This window comes from Polypterus senegalus, chromosome 10 (assembly GCF_016835505.1).
Source record: "Polypterus senegalus isolate Bchr_013 chromosome 10, ASM1683550v1, whole genome shotgun sequence".
NCBI classification, from domain to species: Eukaryota; Metazoa; Chordata; class Cladistia; order Polypteriformes; family Polypteridae; genus Polypterus; species Polypterus senegalus.
Window position 1 is genome coordinate 105,036,590 of NC_053163.1, and position 18,747 is coordinate 105,055,336.

At 36.3% G+C, this 18,747-nt stretch overlaps 1 long non-coding RNA gene across 1 annotated transcript; it reads left to right on the plus strand.

Annotated features, from left to right (window-relative positions):
- Window positions 1-1,624: 1,624 nt before the first annotated feature.
- Window positions 1,625-17,291, plus strand: LOC120537385. Its single transcript, XR_005635312.1, has 4 exons — window positions 1,625-1,688; window positions 13,371-13,448; window positions 14,652-14,800; window positions 16,957-17,291. It is a non-coding gene; the product is annotated as an uncharacterized LOC120537385 (long non-coding RNA).
- Window positions 17,292-18,747: the final 1,456 nt, after the last annotated feature.

Consider the following 18,747-nt stretch of genomic DNA (forward strand, 5'->3'; position numbering starts at 1 on the left):
GGCTCACATTTTGACATAAAGACAGACAAAGAAATTAAAGCAGCTTTAAAAACATGGTTTGATCATGTTCAGAAATGCTTAAAATATATAAATTCAAGGTCAAACTCCAAATTTTGTTTTATATATATTATCACATATGTGTGCCTGTGGATCAACGTTCTTGGCTAAGTAGTCCGACACTAGGATGAGAGGAGACGCTGTCGCTAATTGTATTGTATCTCCCTTCTCCAGTGAGGAGAAGACAGCCAGTGAGGGCAATTGACTCCGCCCCTTTTGGTCAGAGAACAAGGGAGAGGCTGAGCTGTGTGTTTTGTTAGAGTGCCATCATACACTGTTTTTGGGGGTTCCCCGCTGCTCGCTTCACTCGACTGCCACTTCGTGTCTCTGCTGCTCGTGTTGTGAAGAGGGGGGCTCAACACACCCCAAGGAGACGCGGTCGCTCCTCCGAAACCCCCTCTTAAATTTTGATACAATGGGAAACAAATACAGTACTTTTTACCTCCTCTTTGCTCGATCAGCTGCTGGATCTGCATCTCGCATGGCGCTTCGAACATTTAAAAGCCTGTACAGCAGCTGTCTCACTCTTTGTGTTTTATTTCCGGCCCAGATGTAGATTAAATCTTTTGGCACAAAGTCCCATCTCGCGAGACGTGAATTCTTCATATTTTTTAGTTTATAATTTAAAAACAGAATAAGAATCTGAAAATCTAACAACATCACATTACAGTTCGATAAATTCTGAAAAGAATAATGCTAATATATATATATATATATACATATATATATATATATATACATACATATATATATCCATCCAGCCATCCATTTTCTAACCCGCTGAATCCGAATACAGGGTCACAGGGGTCTGCTGAAGCCAATCCCAGGGCACAAGGCAGGAACCAATCCTGGGCAGGGTGCCAACCCACCGCAGGAGACACACACAAACACACTCACACACCAAGCACACACTAGGGCCAATTTAGAATCGCCAATCCACCTAACCTGCATGTCTTTGGATAGTGGGAGGAATCCCACACAGACACAGGGAGAACATGCAAGCTCCACGCAGGGAGGACCCGGGAAGCGAACCCAGGTCTCCTAACTGCGAGGCAGCAGCGCTACCACTGCGCCACCGTGCCGCCCTATACAGTATATATATATATAGGTTTTTAAATAAGCCTGATTTAAAGCGTGACAAAAAACGTGACATAAAAACGTCACCGTTTCACTTTTAGGCTTAGGATTTTATATATAGAGAGTATATATATATATGGCATATGGCCTGGGATGGTTAACTCATTAATTTAACTCATTAGTGGCCTTAGAGCATTGAAAAATACTGTTGCATCCAGGGCGGGCAAGGAGGTGATCCTGTCAGACTGTGCTTTGGTCAGGGATGCATTTTCATGTCATTTTTTTTTGTTTCCTTACATTACGAAACAATAATTAAAAAAATTGTGAAGATAAAGAGTTACATACACATCCAATACCGTATTTTTATACTACCTTTAAAAATCTTGAGAAATAAAATGTTATGTAAAAGTTTCAAATTACATGTTTCACAACACCTTGCCACATGTCAGTACTGGTATCCATTTTCTTGATTTGCACGTACATAGGTGCAGGAGAGTGGGAGGAAGGGCGGTTTATGGTAGTCCTGGAGCAATACTAACGAAAAGTAGAAAAAGGTAAAAATTATGCTTTCTTTTCTCTTTTTTCATGTCATATTTCTGTAAGAAGATCGAATCAATGTCATATCAGATACATGCAAAATACATTTTCTTTGAGTGGCACTTAAACCAAAATAAGTCTCTAGTTCCTCTGTATTTAACTTGCAAGTCTGCCAGATAGCTTATAGTGCTTACTGCCTAATATAATGACATTATTCTATGAAACAGAAGCGTAATAATTATCCCTACCTATTATTCCATTTTATTGAATTGATTCCCAGCCATATCCATACATATGGTATATATAGGAAAACTAAAAATGAGTCTTCATTTAAAAATTAACATGGATGATTTATAGATAAGGACTAATGTAAAACTGTTTTAATTTTGAATATACAGTATGTGACAAAGACACATTCAAGGATCTTATTCTGGATATGTAGCTAATCTGTGGCAGGGAATCCATAAGGAATAGACACAAATGAAAAGTGAAGTCCAGTTAATAAGTACTGCATTGCAACAAGAGGGAACATGCAAAAGGCAACTCCACTATGGTAGCATCCCATCATGAAACCAAACCTCATGTCAACAGGCCAAAAAGCAGCAAGGACAAATGTCATGTCACTCTTGTTTCTAAATCATTATTATTTACATAGAGTTTTCATTTATGAAAAATATTTTAAACCTTAAATTCTAAAATATAAGAGAATAAACTAGAAAACAGGTAGTATAAATCAACACTAGATGCTTCTCAGATTAAGGTCACTCATATAAATTCATTATGAATAAATAACAGTTGAATGAAATATTCCGACATATAGTATTGTATATAGTAAAAATCGGAGTATGCCCATGTTTGTGCATACACTGGCAGTTCATGAAAATATTAAATACTGTAACTCTTTAAGAGGTAAATCACTTGACCAACGATACAGTATATGGCTTTCCAGAATCTGGCAGAATTCAAATTCAGAATTTTTGAAATGGAAAATGATACATTGTAGAATTCTTCAAAACTCCTAACAAATTAACAAGAAAACACGTATCACTTGTTTATTATAATTTTGAAGCTCCTGAAGCTTTTTTACTAGAATACAATGCTAATATAATCATCATCACCCTTAGTAACTTTCATGAAGTGCTCAAACATTAGTAATGATCTTCTCTAAATTACGAGAAAGGGGAGAAAGACAGAAATCCTCTTTTCACTGGATACTGTAACATTTACAACTATTTATGCCTTTTCAGCATTTGAGTTCTGTGTGAATTTTATGTCCGAGGTGATTCTTTGGTAAATTCAGGTTTCCCGGCATGAAAACGTAGATAGAGTGAATGGCAAATTGAAGATAATCTGGTATGAACACGTGTGGGCACCATGATGGAACAATGTTTAGTGCTGTTGCTTCCAGTGGATCCAGTGGATCCAGTGTATTGTGTTCAAGGCCTATGCTCAGCTTTTGTTTTTGTGGAGTTTATGGGTTCTCCTTATGACTGTATGGGCTTTTCTCAAGGTAGTTTGCTGTCTCCCCCTCCATATCTTAAAGAAACAGTATATGCATTAGATGAGTTTGTGATTCCAAATACTGTAATCTATAAAACAGTGTTGGCCTCACTGATACACATAACAATACAGGATAAAACAATAAAGAAAAAAGCAGTGAGATGTTTGTGAAATCCAACATGATGGATTAACTACAGAAATGGATGCAGCACTGCAACAATTTCATTCAAATGAGGAGTACAGCATTTTAAATTAACAGGAGCATACTATAAAGAAAATTGTGCTATTTTTACCTGTTTATTATATCAATGCACAAGTATTGATATGACTGGTGGTCACACAGTGAAAACTTAAACAGCTCTCTAGATATTTTTAAAGTATCATTCCCTTGCTTCATGTGAAATATTTTTCCTGTCAAACTTGTATTATGATATTGAGTGATTTAACATTCCTAACCATCTTGTTTGTGTTATATTATAGCTTGTAGAAAATACAACTATTTATATTGTGAATAATTCTTTCTGTGAAACACTACACCGAGTACTTCTATCCAACAAATTATTCTGCAGAAGTTGGTCAAGGAACACTACTGGGGCTCCTTTATACCAACAGCAATATGTCTGTATAATGCCTCACTGGGACAGTAAATGTCAAGTCAGAAGTTTTCTTTCTTTTCAGGTTTCTTTCTTTTAGTCACTCTAGTATGTGTTTATGCCATAGTGTGTGTGTGTATTCATTTATTTAGTGACTTTCGGTAAAAAGTAAAATTTGCCCCAGGGACAAATAAAGTTATATCTATTGTCAGGCACGTGCGATAGAAGGCATCCTTACACAGGTAAGCAATACCATCCTGTTTCAAGAGGGGGCACTCTTATTAACACAATCTCTCTTTCCACTTGCAGTTCAGGGGAATGTTGGTCAGAAGATGAGTGACGTCACCTCAGGGTCATTATGACCGGCGTCTTCTGAGGGTCAGTGCTATACGGTAAAACCACCTGGGACTGGAAGGAAGCAGTCAGTTTGATGACAGTTTGGGGACATGCCAGTTCCTCAACACACTTTCTGGCTGAATGTCTGCTGATATCACACTATCTATCTAAATCTTAATACACTTAATTACTTGTTTCATATTTCTACTTACTTTTTAATTTATATATTACAGAGCGACTTTCAAGAATTCCCTATTAATGGTAGAGAAAAAAGTAAATAATAGGATATACATCATAATAACATTGTCTGTATATTTTGAGATAGTTGGGTAAACCTGTCTGCTGGTTAGAATACAATTAAAGAGACCATTTTATCATTATACATTTGTAAAACCAGGAGTTAGTGAGTGACTGCAGCAGTAGAAACAACTTACAGGTTTAGATGTCCTATTTCAAGCATCAGGCGCCATACCTGAGGTACAGAGTGCACTTGAGTACTTTACCACCTTTAATATTTTATTTCTAGATGTTAATAAAAATAATTCAAAAAAAGAAAAGCTAAGAAATAATTTTATTGGTCTTAAGTAGTGCTATGGTATGTTTGGGGCTCACTTTTATATGGGCAGAGACACATGGCAGGCAACACAAGTCATAGCATATTTTGTTGCTGAATAAAATAATGCATATTTGAACTAATATAAAAAGCTACTAGAATGCAATAACTGAAAAAATATTTTCCATATTATGTCTTTGCACATCATCAATACATGATAACAATGGAGTTAAAGTATGGCTTCTGAAAAGACTTTCTGATGAAGACTCAATAATAATAAGATCTTTGTTTATAATTGTTCAGCATCCTACACCTTTCTCCTTTGTGACACCATCTTTGTAAAGCACGGTTTTCTGTATTTGCAGTGAATTCAGAAAGTATTCAGAGCCTTCACTTTCTTTATTGTGTTGTGTTTTTTTTTCATTTTAATGGATACATTTGCCATTTTTGCCCATCAGTCTACACTCAATAACCTACAATGACAAAATGCAAACCCGACTTTCAGATTGTCTTTGCTGTATGCTTCAGGTCATTGCTGTGCTGAATGGTGAACCATCAACAACAACAACAACAACATTTATTTATATAGCACATTTTCATACAAAAAGTAGGTCAAAGTGCTTTACATAATGAAGAATAGAAAAATAAAAGACACAGTAAGAAAATAAAATAAGTCAACATTAATTAACTTAGAATAAAAATAAGGCCCAATGGCCAGGGTGGACCCCAGTCTGAGCTTGCATGGACTCTGGAGCAGATTTTTTTTTCAGGAACCTCTCTGCATTGGGTTGCATTCATCCCTCCCTTAATTCTGATCAGTCTCCCTGTCTCTACCGCTGCAAAGAACCTCATAGCATGAGATTACCACCACCATGTTTCAATGTAGGCACGGAAATAGGCAGGTGATGATAGTTTCTTGTCTTCGTTAGAAATGGTGCTTGGTGTTTTGCACAAAGAGTTCAATTGTTATCTAAACAGATCAGAAAATCTTTTTTCTCATATCCTCGGGGCCCTTTAAATGCTATTTCCTAAGACTGGCTTCTGTCTAGTCACCCTAACATGAACACCTGATTGATAGAGTGCTGCTGAGATGGGAGAACCTGTCAGAAGGACAACTTCTGAAGCTCTGTTAGAGTGGCCATTGGGTTTTTGGTTATCTGCTCCTTTCTTGCCAGGTTAATGGATTTGGCTAGAGAACAAACTCTAGGAAGAATTTTTTTTTTGAGGCCACTGTGCTCTTGTTGAACACTCAAAGATTTAGAAACGGTTTTAAACCTTCGCCGTGATCAATGCCTCACCACAGTTTAATTATGGAGGTCTATAAAGAGTTTCTTGAACTTCATGGCTTGGTTTTTGTCCTGACATGCTGTGTGAATTGTAGGAGTCCTTACATACACAAATGTGTGCCTTTCTAAACAATGTCCAATCAATTCAGTCCAGTTCTAGACACATCTCAGGGATAATTAAAACAAACAGAACACATCTGAGCACAATTTGGAGTGCACAGCAAAATGTCTGAATATGCACAAAAATGAGAGATTTCAGTTTCTGATTTTTAATCAATTTGCAAACCTTCCCTAAAACTTGCTTTTAGTTTGTAGTTATGAGGTATTGAGTGTAGATCGATGGGGAAAAATGGCAAATTTATCCATTTCAAATGAAATCTACAACACAATAAAGTGAAAGGGTCTGAATCCACAGTATTTTGGCTTTTGACTTAGCCTGCTTGAAAGCTTTTACAATTATATTTTTTTTTCAGCGGTACACTTTTAACTTATATTATTAACTGTCTGGTTCGCATCCGCTACATCTGGGAAATTTATAGATCTCCTTTGACCTAAACATGTACAATACAGATTTTGACTAACAATTCATGGTAGAAGCCTGTTGCCTCTCCATTACTTTGTGGGCTGTGTTTGCTTTTAAGTGGATATGGAAAGATGGCATGATTCTAGACGTTTTGACATTTTACCTTTTGCAAGCAGCCATTTAATGCCGATTCTACAATAACAACCCACTCATTCCAACCCAGATAGTAGCCGATTACTGGAAACAGTTGTGCCAGCCTGGGTCAAGTGTGCAGTTTCACACTATTAGTTTAAAGAAGTGGGTGGACCCCAACAGCACTGTGCAAACTTCAGTTGCATGGAACCCTTTGTTTGCTGTAAACACTTAATACTTGAAATTAATTTGCAATGAGTTTTCATCGAGGAACATACTGAATTAACTGAGTAATACATTTGTCTTGGGCTGTGTAAAGAGGAGACATTTGGGTACAAGGCACTATAGAACTGACATTTTATTTACACATATATGTCTATTGGGCAGAAGTGACATCAAGCAGAGAGGACTGATGTTCTTAGTACTATCTAAACTTGCTGATAATTAATCATTATGAAATTCAAATAGTGCTCACTCACAGCAAATACTGTTACAAGCACTATAGCAACAAGATAACAATGGAATTAAAGACAATAAAATTGAACAATAGCACACAATGATAAAAACATTGGAAACAGTGAAGAACAGTTTAAAGGTGCAAACTGAAAATAAGTTGATAAAGAGTACAGTGAATTAGCAAGAGAAGAGGGTATTGAACTTGATTAAATACATTTTAAACACAGGCAAGTAGACCTAAAAAACAGGAAGAATTAGGAAGAGAGTTTGAGAAAGCAGTAGCCACAAGGATACAATAGTTTTCAATCAAAGTAATGTAACAAAACATTAGAAGAATGAATATCCAGCAATCAGGAGTTTAGACAATTAATCCAGGAACACAGAGGCGGCCAAAGTGGAAAAAAGGAAACGCTTGCTCAGACACTGAGAGCCAAGTGGAGTGATCAAGTTGGTGGTCTCTGATGGCCTTTAAATTGTGAAACGGTTGACTTCTGAATTGTGAATCTTTCTTTAGGATTTTATATTTCAAGTTCTGCCACCGTCCCCAGTGATTTGAGTTAGAGGGTCAGTGACTAGATGTACACCATGCTAACACGCAGATCATTTTCAAAAATGCCTAAAACCCCACATTTGTAATTTGGTTTTTCTGTAGCTACATTTTAGAATAGAATTTTTTAGCATAGAATTACCATACTCTTCAATGAACATGCAATCTTTATTAATCTTTATTTTTCTCTGTTTTCTTTACTGGTTCTTCTGTGGTTGCATTCTGCATCACCACCTCCTGATCAAAGTTCTGTGTAGCCACCTGACATATTTGAATGTTTCAATGAAAGATAATACCCCAATTTACCATGTGACCCACTGCGCTGAATCCTCTCAGACAAAACGAAATAATAATAATAATAATAATAATGAAAAAATAAAATAAATAAATAAAAAACTACTTAAAAACATTTATATTCGGCAGAATGCCCAGTGTGGTCTGGAATGTCTTTTAGCCTGGAATCCCTAAAGATTTTGTTTTTTTCTTTTTTATTATTGATTTTTTAAATTTTTATTGTCCACAAAGGCCACCTGATTGTCATTTAAAAATTTAAAAAAACAATTCCATATTTAAGGACCCTATTTCTCTTAATTATATATTTATCTTACAGAAGTCCAACCATCCATTATCCAACCCGATATATCCTAACTACAGGGTCACGGGGTCAGCTAAAGCCAATCCCAGCCAACACAGGGCGCAAGGCAGGAAACAAACCCTGGGCAGGGCGCCAGCCCACCGCAGTCTTACAGAAGTGTGCAATATTTATTTTTGTAGACTATTACATTACATTATTATTCTTATCTAACTTTAATTTGTTTTTCTTTGCATGTAACTACTTCTTTGACATGTTACAAAGTACTTTGAGCTATAGTATATCTTTTGCATGAAAATGTGCTATAGAAATAAATGCTGTTGTTGTTTTTAATGCCTGCCTATGTTACCCTTCCTTTAACATAAACTGGTATGGTCACACTTTATTGGGTCACAACCCACAATGGAGCACTAGAGTGAATGGAGATAATAAAGTCTGTTGCTCATTTATGGGGTAGAAACTCTGGCATTTGTGCTAACACTTGAGGTGACAAATTTCTAAAATTACTATATTATTTTTAGTCTAAATCAACATATTTTTAGAGGTGTGGCAGAAAACCTCAAGTGCCTGGAGGTTAAGCTATGTTGATGGGGGAGAAGATAACTCCACAAGATAATAACTGATCAAATCCACGCTGCTAAATCTGTGAGGCTGCAGGTTTAACCACTCTGCTACCATGCCATCCTTTAAACTACTGGTGAGCCTGAAACTTTTATATTGCTTTCAATTTGATGTTCTGCAAGGCTCCTGTCTGGTGCTGCTAATATTTTCCTTGTTATCATTAGACTAGATAACATAGAGGTGACAAATTGTTTGTGAAATGTTTAGAATTATCTGCTATCTTGTAATATTCTTCATTTATTTTATTTGTTAAATGTGACAAATAAGAAAAAGTGCAAATGTTCTTTGTTTTAATTGGATTCTCTTTTATCTATTATTAGACATGTATGACCTTTGTTAGATCAAATTACTGCAGCATTATGGATACTCCTAAGGATTCACAATATTTTTCTCCCCTCCATTTAAAAATAACATTAATTTTCATTTGTACACTGATGCCATTCAGCTTTACTTTTCCATAAAATATAATGATACTTGTATTCTTTTGCAACCTCAGGTAATTTCTTCAATTAGATTTAACAGTGAATGGATGACAAATTGTCACTACAGTCTGAGAAAACAGTTTTTTTTAGTAAATGAATATTCATTAGACTGTAGTGTAGATATAAATTCAGCAATAGCTGCAGCATTCACAGGTCAACATCTAACCTACTTTATCAGTTATGGTGCAGTGGAGCTTATACTGGCAGCACCAGGAACAAGAGGTGCCAGTCCATGACCGTGCACTTTTAAGATTTTGGCAGACTTGACAGTTAACCTCACATATGCATCTTTGAATTAAGAAAATTGGAGCACCCAGACAAAATCTACACATAGAGAATATGTAAATTCAATGTATGCAGTGACCAGGCCAATACAGAAACAATCTTCTGGAGGTGTTAGACTACAGTATATTGCGCACAAACATAAACCTAAATGTTGCCAGTATGGTGAATTACTCATGACTAATCTCATCAGTTAAATGATACTCTATAGTGATGGGGGTATCAAATGCATAGGTTATTGTGAACCACCAGGGGGTGTTGCAGCACCCCAATCCCTAGAAACAACCTGACTGACACAAGTCCCTGGTGAGAATACAATATTTATTATAATGAAATACCTTACAAATAGGCATCTTTGTAATAACAAATGCAAGCACAACTCTCTTCTCCCTTTTTCTTCCTTCTACCACTCCTCTGCTCTTCCGGGCAAGCTTTGTCCTTCTTCCTCCTGCAACATGCAGCATTCCCTGGCAGCACCCACAGACCCAAACAAGGCTACCCCATGGGACTACAGTTCCCAGCATGCCTTGTGAGTATTCATACAGGGATGCTGCCACCTAGTGTGTCGTGGGAGTATGTCGCCCTGACAAATTGTCTCCCTCTGTCCTTACATCACACTGGAATCCTGGCTAGTTATTGTTTCTCGGTCTAAACCTGCTAGGATGCCAGAGTACCCACTTCCACACTGACATCTTCTGCCAACCTCCTGGCTATGGCAGGGAACACTCTGCAGCTCTTCCTGTCCACTTGCCACATCGACCTTCTGGTCAGGTAAAGTAAGGGATTTTAATACAATGCTGTACATTTCTGGAAATATTTATAACAAATGTTTTATTTCAAAAGTAAAAACCAAAACTATAATTCATTAAATCAAATATAAAAATTAGTCAGGAGTTTTTCATGCTTTTCAGTGCAGTTTTTTTGTTAGCTCTAATGAGCACAAGCTCAGATCACTAACTCAAATTTACATCTCTTATACACTAACATGTAAAGTACTAACACTTAGAACATTTACATACATAAACACTAATTTCAAAATCATTCGTACATAAAATACTACTAACATATAAAATGTGACTCCTGGCCTGGAAGTAGCAAGGTTGTTAAAGTGTCTAAACCTATATTCAATCTGAAATAGATTACCGGTAAGTATGTTTATTGATGTTATGCTATGTTAATTTGAAAGTATAAATTATTAAAGCTTCATGAGTCATATATTTATCTAGGTACGCACAATCCTTGTGAAAAATAAAGCGCTTCTCATAACCAAAGGAAACACCAGTATGCTTGCTGGTGTATTAACTGCAGACTACTAAAATCAAGTTACAGACAATAACAGGAAACAAGTGTACTATGTGAAACCAAGACCTAATTACAGTAATTACAGTAAATAATCTCAGCAATAAAAAAATGGTTTAATTTCTCTTGCCTTTATAATGTACAAGAACACGGGTTTTTACTCCTTTCAGTATGGAACCTTCAATAGAACAAGTAAACAGATAGAGATGTCACAGTGGCTGTTAACTCCAAAACAGCATACATAAATAATGTACATATATTTCATTAAAGCCACTAACATAATCTTTTTAATCCCTTTCTGATTGCATTCAGAAATTCAAACTTGATGGCATGTAAAATAAATTATTAATTAAATAGAGAAATGCAGTGCTTACTTAGCTCACTTACTAAATGCTTTCCAAACTGAAGCCACTATTGCCTATGTGCACCATATTAATATGTCACTAGCTTTGGACCTACAGAGTGCAACAGAGTATGGATTGTGCTTTCCAGAAGAGGAGACTGTGAACATTTCAGTTTTATGAAGTCTCAAAACCTCACTACCTCCTTGGGACTCCAGTTAATTACATTTTCACTTATGTTGATATCTCCTTTAGCATGATAGATGGAGACTGTTGTGCTCTGGGCTGAGTGTTCTTATCTTACTTTATAACAATAATCCTGAGAATTATCTAAATAATGAAGAGTTTAGAAATGTAAAAGTGTTGCACAGATAAGCAGCCACTAAAATATAAAGTCAGGCGACTAGAAATCTTAGCAGTAGTGTTTGGAGCAGTTCTTGTAGTTTTGCATCTAGCAGATTAATGTGCGGGATATATCATCATGTTAAAAAGAAGTGAAACGCCTGTAACAGCTTTGGCAGAGGAACAACACTTGTAGTGGAGCCCAATGATAACAGAGCAGAATTCCAATTGGTGGTGCAGAGTAGTGCATGTTGGGATTTTGACAGAGACTTTCCCCATTGCTTCTGTTCTCTTCCCTTCCTTTTCTTACCTTTCTTGTATTTGTTCATCATTTTCGCTTACTCTTTTATAGGATTGAGCACAGAGTTACAGTGTCAAGTGTTTTGCTTTTGCAGTAGTTATGTGAGTCTCGACAAAAAAAGCTGCTGCAGCCTAACTGCTATGCTGAAGCATTGACTTGTTCCTCCATGACTTTGACTCATGGGTTTTGTGGATTAAGTATATACTCACGTATAAGTCGGGTCTTGAAACCCGAAAAATCGATATAAAATCAGACCCCGACTTATACGCCCGTTCAAAAATATGACACTTTTTTTTTTTTAATTTTTCTTGCTTCCTCGAATCTCATGCCTATTTGTTTCCCAGACACATCAAATTTTTTTTAGCAGCATAGTTACCAATTTCTTTCACCACTTCAACGACATTTCATTTAAAACCAGCTTCATATTTTGTTCTGATCAAACGCTCCATCTTAGATAAAGGATGCTCTTACAATAAAGGTGTATGAATGAGGGTGTGAGATACAAAAAACACAAAACAGTGTAAACGTCGCTTCAGAATAGTTCAGGTATTACCGTGTGGTCACATAGACACAATACATAGAACAAAAAGGCAGTGTGCTCCGTGGTTACTCTCTCAGGTGGGTTTTAGCATATCATAATCTCTTGGACCAATAACGTGAGTTTTTCGTATTCGACTTATATGAGCGACATTATAAAATACCGGAAATTATATGTTAAAATCAAGCCCCAACTTTTCCATGGGAGTATATACGGTGATATTCACCATTGTTTTTTCCTTGTTCTTAAAGAGAGTTTATTTTGTTAGTTCTTTGTATTTTTGATTTTTTCTCTAACATCAGTTTCCCTATTGTGTTATGGTCTGCTTATTTGCCTCATTTGTTTGTTATGATTTTTATACATTTTCAAGTCAAATATGGGTTTCTAATGCCAATGATATCAAATTTGAAGTCTATTTTGGTAAATCCTGCTTCTATCAAAAGTTCAATTTAGTGTTCATTTTTTCTGCCACGCCATTTTGTTTTACTCACTGACTTGGAAACCATTCCCCAAATTCCCCACGAGGTACTCATTTATGACTTCATTCAAGTGACAGTATAAAGATCACATACAGTACATTAATCCTTCAGTACTCAATCCTGATGAATAAATCTCCTACTGTAGTGCTTTGCTAAAAGAACTTTACTTTTTTAACTCCTGATTGAAGAATGATTTTTCTTGATGAAAGATCGGTGAAGGATTGGTTTGGATTTCAGTTATTGCCCTTGGCCTGCCCCCAACCTCCATATCCTCCAGTCATATTTTTTTTTTTTAGTAATGTCTCTGCTGGTTTTATAAAGTCCAATTACAATAAAGGAGAACTGGTTGGAATTATTTTTGTCTGTTTATTTTTGTATTCTGGAGTAGTTATTTACAAATGCAGTTCTTGCAACCTAATTTGTTAACAAAGATTTAATATAATTTCTATTAAAATGTATTGAATATTCCTTTTATGTTAGATTTTTTTTTTCACAGGTATTTAACTGCATCCAGAAGGGAGCATCACGTCCACAAACAGAACAAGCTCAATAGTGAGAAAGGCACTTTGGAAAGGTAGTCCTTCTGCAAGGCTGCAATGGCGACAAAATAAGCACAACAACAAACAAAAAAAAAAAACAATCATGACACAAACAGCTAGCTTGTAACTTGCATGTATTTTGTTCTGAGCTCTTCACTTTTGATAACTAATTTTGTAACCCTGTCCTGTAGCACTTCTTCCCAAACAGAGCTCAGACTGATGTTTACTCGATTACGTTGACCTTATTTGTATTTGCATAAAAGCGTATGCTAAGAAAATAAATGTACTAAAGCAGTGGTTCTTAAAATGTTTTTTTTATGATAAATTTTTGCCATTTTTGTCTCTGAGACCCAGAATCACCTCTATCTAGCATCCATCATAAGACACTCCGCTGTAACCCAAGCGTGACCCTTTCTCATTGTGTACTATTATGAATCATGAATCTCCACGACACAAATCCAGACAACACAAAACCCATCATGACCCATAGTTTAAGAACGCATGCACTGAAGAATCAGTTTACGTCAGGCTCTAACAGGAAAGCCCCATTGAATATTGGGAGGGTGAATGTTGTTATAGTGGTTACGACCCTCAAGATGCTATCAGGTGCACTGGCTGTTGTCTTATCTTGGTACTGTTAGAGCATCCAGAGAAGTTCAGAGGATGGACGGTTATGATGGGCTACAATTCCAAACTCCTAGGTTAAGCAGGTCAGTGGTTTTGATACTCCAGCATGTCTGGGGTTCTCAAATGCTAGGATTGGGTAACACTCTTCATAATTTTGAGATAATTTGTTTTGGTACATCAAACCAGTCAAAGTTTAACTAGGAGCTGCATCCTCCTTTTGTTAGAAAGGTATTGAAACAAAGAACTGTCTTTTAACCGAGAACCCTTGCTTCTTTTAAATATCTTTACAAATTATATGGAAATGTTTTTAAATGGTAACTTAAGCCTGTGCTGTATGCGGAGTGATTTTCTTTTAAGGCCACTTTTCATTTTCTTCTTTTAAAACATTTTTATACTATGTGCCAAAGTGTTGGTCCTATTTTTCTTTTTGAATACATTCTTTGCATATATATTTTTATTACTTTTATTATAGTTTCCTTAAAATATAAATCCATGAGTTGATGATAAGATTATGGTTGAAAGTCACCAGTAAATTCAACAAACAACCTCGTACTTGAAATGTTGAATTTTAGTTTCCTTACTTGACTTGGTATTTTCTTTTGATTTTGTAGGTGCCTGTATTTGTCAGTTTTCAGATCTATTGAGAGCAGGTAAATGTGGCTGTTTAAATCCACATGTTCTTCCAAGACAGAAGAGTAATCAATCAATTCATGCTTGGTGGTTAATGTTGAAATGGAACTCCTTGTGAAGAAGATACATGGTATTCCAATTTGTGTTTCATCAAATTATCAATTTGCTGATCTCCCTAAAATACATTTGACTTACCGTAATGTAAATTTATTTCATACTGCCATTTACATCTTACTACCTTGCACACTTTGAACTAATGTACCACAGCACATTTATTTCTGTATCTCAATACAATTGAAACACAATTGCATTATTTTTGTGTCTGCTTACCATCTTCATTGTCACTTAAGAAAAAGAATATATTGATAACCAAGTTGAAAAGGTTTATGAGGCAAAATATTTATTTTGTCCAACCTGTGACAGCCGTTTGTGCACACTTCATAAATTGATCAATGTGCCTGTGCCAGCACCCTGTCCAAGAATGAGCATTTAATCATTTAAAAGTAATTACAAATTAGTACAGTCGTGTTTTGCTCTGAGGCGAATTGCTTCCACATCCTGTTTAAGACTCATCTCATGAGCAGATGTCTGCTCACATGTGTTTTAAATTGTACAGAACCATGTAAATGCAAATTCAAAAAGAAAATATTTGTACTAATTTTTCAATTTTGTTATTTCATTTTTACATGTACATCGGTGCTGATAATATTTTGAAAAAAGATTAGACAAAAAGTGGTTTTTTTGGGGAAAGACTAACACTAATGCTAAATTGCTAATACTGATGTTTATCTACAATATAATGTGTTTCCTTATGTTAAAACTCCAGAGAAATTGGATAAACAATCATCAAAGCAATTCAAGTTAATCTCAATGTTAGTTTAATTTTGAGTTATGTAATGTAACATAATCTCAATCTGACTTATTTTGACTCCTCTATGTATATTAACTCTATACTACTAGCATAAATGAAATTTTTTAATGTTCATAATTTGTTTATCTAGGAAACAGCTAGACCAGTGATTAGTGCTGTGCTTTTACTGACACTGTACCCTCAGTCTGAATCAGATACCCCGCCCTGTGTGTGGAGTTTGCTCATTCTCCCTTTGTGTACAGGGGGTTTTCTCAAGGTGTTTTGATTTTCTTCACACATTCAGATATACAGTAGAAAATATGTTTAAGTTTACACTATCATGTGAATTTATGTTGTATGCATTTATCACAAATATGTTCAGAGATTTTTCCAGTAAGGAAGGCCATAGCATCGAGGCACAGAAAGCACACTAATCATGGTGACGGAGAATGTTCACATGTTGCAAGTACAAATTTTACTCTAGTCTGTACACTGTGCACTGTACATGTTGAAAATGGCTACTACTTTTTGAAATGGCTAATGTATAATTTATTATTCACATATGACTGTAAAGATTCATTTTTCAGCAGCCATTACTCCAATGTCTTACAGGTCCTTAACCTGCAATTGCCTCGTCCTGGGTATGATGTTAATCATTCCAGCACTGCAAGCAGGACCTCCAATTTACAGGGAAAACTTGGGGGTTGGTGGCAGGATTGGCACTCCAGCTACTGTAAAAAAAAACAAAACCTCACACTGTTCCATTGTGGTGCTGATGTGTCACTGATATTTCAAGTGGAATGTCTAAACTAAGAGTTATCGAAGAACAAGGATATAACAAAGATAGACTTTTATTGAGGCTGTTTCTGCGCTGTGCTAAACCCCTCATGTCTTTTAAGCAATCAGAGTATGATATGTAAGCATTAATCAGCACTGTTATGTAAATTCAGCTATCAGTAAGTATGAGGCTCTGCTTTTATTATGTGATCATTCTGAGCATGCTGTGACAGACTGCTGTGAAGGATGCTCCCTCTAACGCATTTGCCAAAGAGTAATTAAATGATGCAACAAATGTTTTTTCTCCTGCCTGATTATTGACTCAAAAGGTTTTATTAGACTTAGTAGAGGATAAGTTTCTTTCTTTAATTAATATGTTTGTTTCTTACACACTTACTGTGAGGCAACAGTATTACCCTTAATTAATTATGTTTAAATGCTAATTTCATATTAGAGAAACCATTGTAACTTTGTTAGCACAGTTGAAACCTTTTATTCTGTTAATTAAACCATTTAAATTGTATCTCCTTGGGCTACAAGGTACTGTTGTTTCTAAAGTTAAATTCAGAGTTAGAAAATTACCAAAATGAAATAGCTTTATTAAGGAACACATCATTCTGATGTTGCTTTGTGAAAATGAAGGTCATTATATTCCACAGGCTGCCAAGAAACTAGAGATTTCATGCAAAAGTCTTCAATGCTTTGGCCACAGACTGCATCTCACAAACGGTGAGTATTCAGATAAAAACAATGTATATTGCAAAGTTTTAGAAGTTATAATGAAATTATTCAACTATTATAAATGTAGGATTATAAAATCTCATTAATTAAACCAGGCATTTCACATCAACCTGGAAAGATGTTGATGTAGTTGAATCCATGAATAAGTCTCTAAGCTCTCAAGAATTCACTATTTGGTATTTTAGTTTAACTAGGAAAAGAAAATCCAAGCACATTTCTCCAGTTTTTATGTCACTACATTGGTTACCTGTGCCATTTAGAATTGACTTTAAAAAACTGCTAATCTATACTAATAAAAGGCAAAGCCCTCACTGACTGACTCACTGACTCACTCACTCATCACTAATTCTCCAACTTCCCGTGTAGGTAGAAGGCTGAAATTTGGCAGGCTTATTCCTTACAGGTTACTTACAAAAGTTAAGCAGGTTTCATTTAGAAATTCTATGCGTAACGGTTATAACGGTCGACAACGTCCGCCATGTTAAACTTTCTTATTTATGGCCCCATCTTCACGAAATTTGGTAGGCGGCTTCCCTGTGCTAACCGAAACCGATATACATATTTATTTCGGTGGTATGACGCCACTGTTGGCTGCCATATTGAACTTTCCAACGATCTTTGTTACCTATGGGCCCATCTTCAAGAAATTTGGTACGCGAGTTCCCAACGCTAACTGAATCCTACTCACGTACATATATACGTCCATAGCATGCAGCTCGGTCGCCATGTGAGGCGGCGGTGGGTTCCCCACCCCCACGCCTCCCACGTTGTTGGCTGTCTGCCTATATAAGGCCATCCGTCGCTCCTGTCTCTTCATTCCCTTCCTTGCTTTGCCACGGTATTCACGTCTCCCTGCTGATAACTGCAGCCTTTTTATTTAATCCATGGCTTCTCCGCTGTTTTATTGTTCATTTATTATGATTATAGTTATTGTATAGGTATTTTAGACTTAGTTTACTGCTCAGGTACCCATTTCCTTTATCGTTCCAACCGTACCCCCATTAACATGTCTATCGAGGTGATCACCATAGATCAAAGAACTGTCACTTACCGAGTGGTTTCCATGCCCGGAGATGGCGCCTGCCTTTTCCATTCTCTGTGTTACATATTGCACGGCCATATCAGGCTCACTCTTGATATCCAGAAGAACATTGTGTCTTATGTATTGAATGACTGGGACAGGTTCAAGGTGTGGACTGATGACGGTACAGGAGATAATTACTGTATACTACACAGGAACACTAGAAGAGTGAAATGCTTAAGCCCTTCACCTATGGTTCTGCATGTGAGTTGATGGCTGCCACTGAATTGTTCGGTTGTCGCTTTCAAGTGTACCGAAATGGCCAAATATTTTAGACCTTTGGACAACCGCCAATGCCTCTTAAACATCTTAGATTCACAGGTGACGATTTGAGTAGTGGACACTTTGATGTTTATAAATGTTTAAACTCTCAAAAGCTGGATGCAAAGTTATCGATGAAACCGGTTGTGTGCTTACAATGCTTGACAGATGCTAAATGTCACTTCAACACAAGAAGTCCTGCAAATACTAACGTCATTGAAACAAACCATGAAACTCAAACCGATTATGACAGCAGCAATCCAAGCTGTGAGATTTGAGGCAAGATTACTTTTCACATGGCCAGCTGTATGTTGCATGCTCAAGAGTAAGCTCAGCGCACAGCTTGGTCATATTACAACCAGAGGGC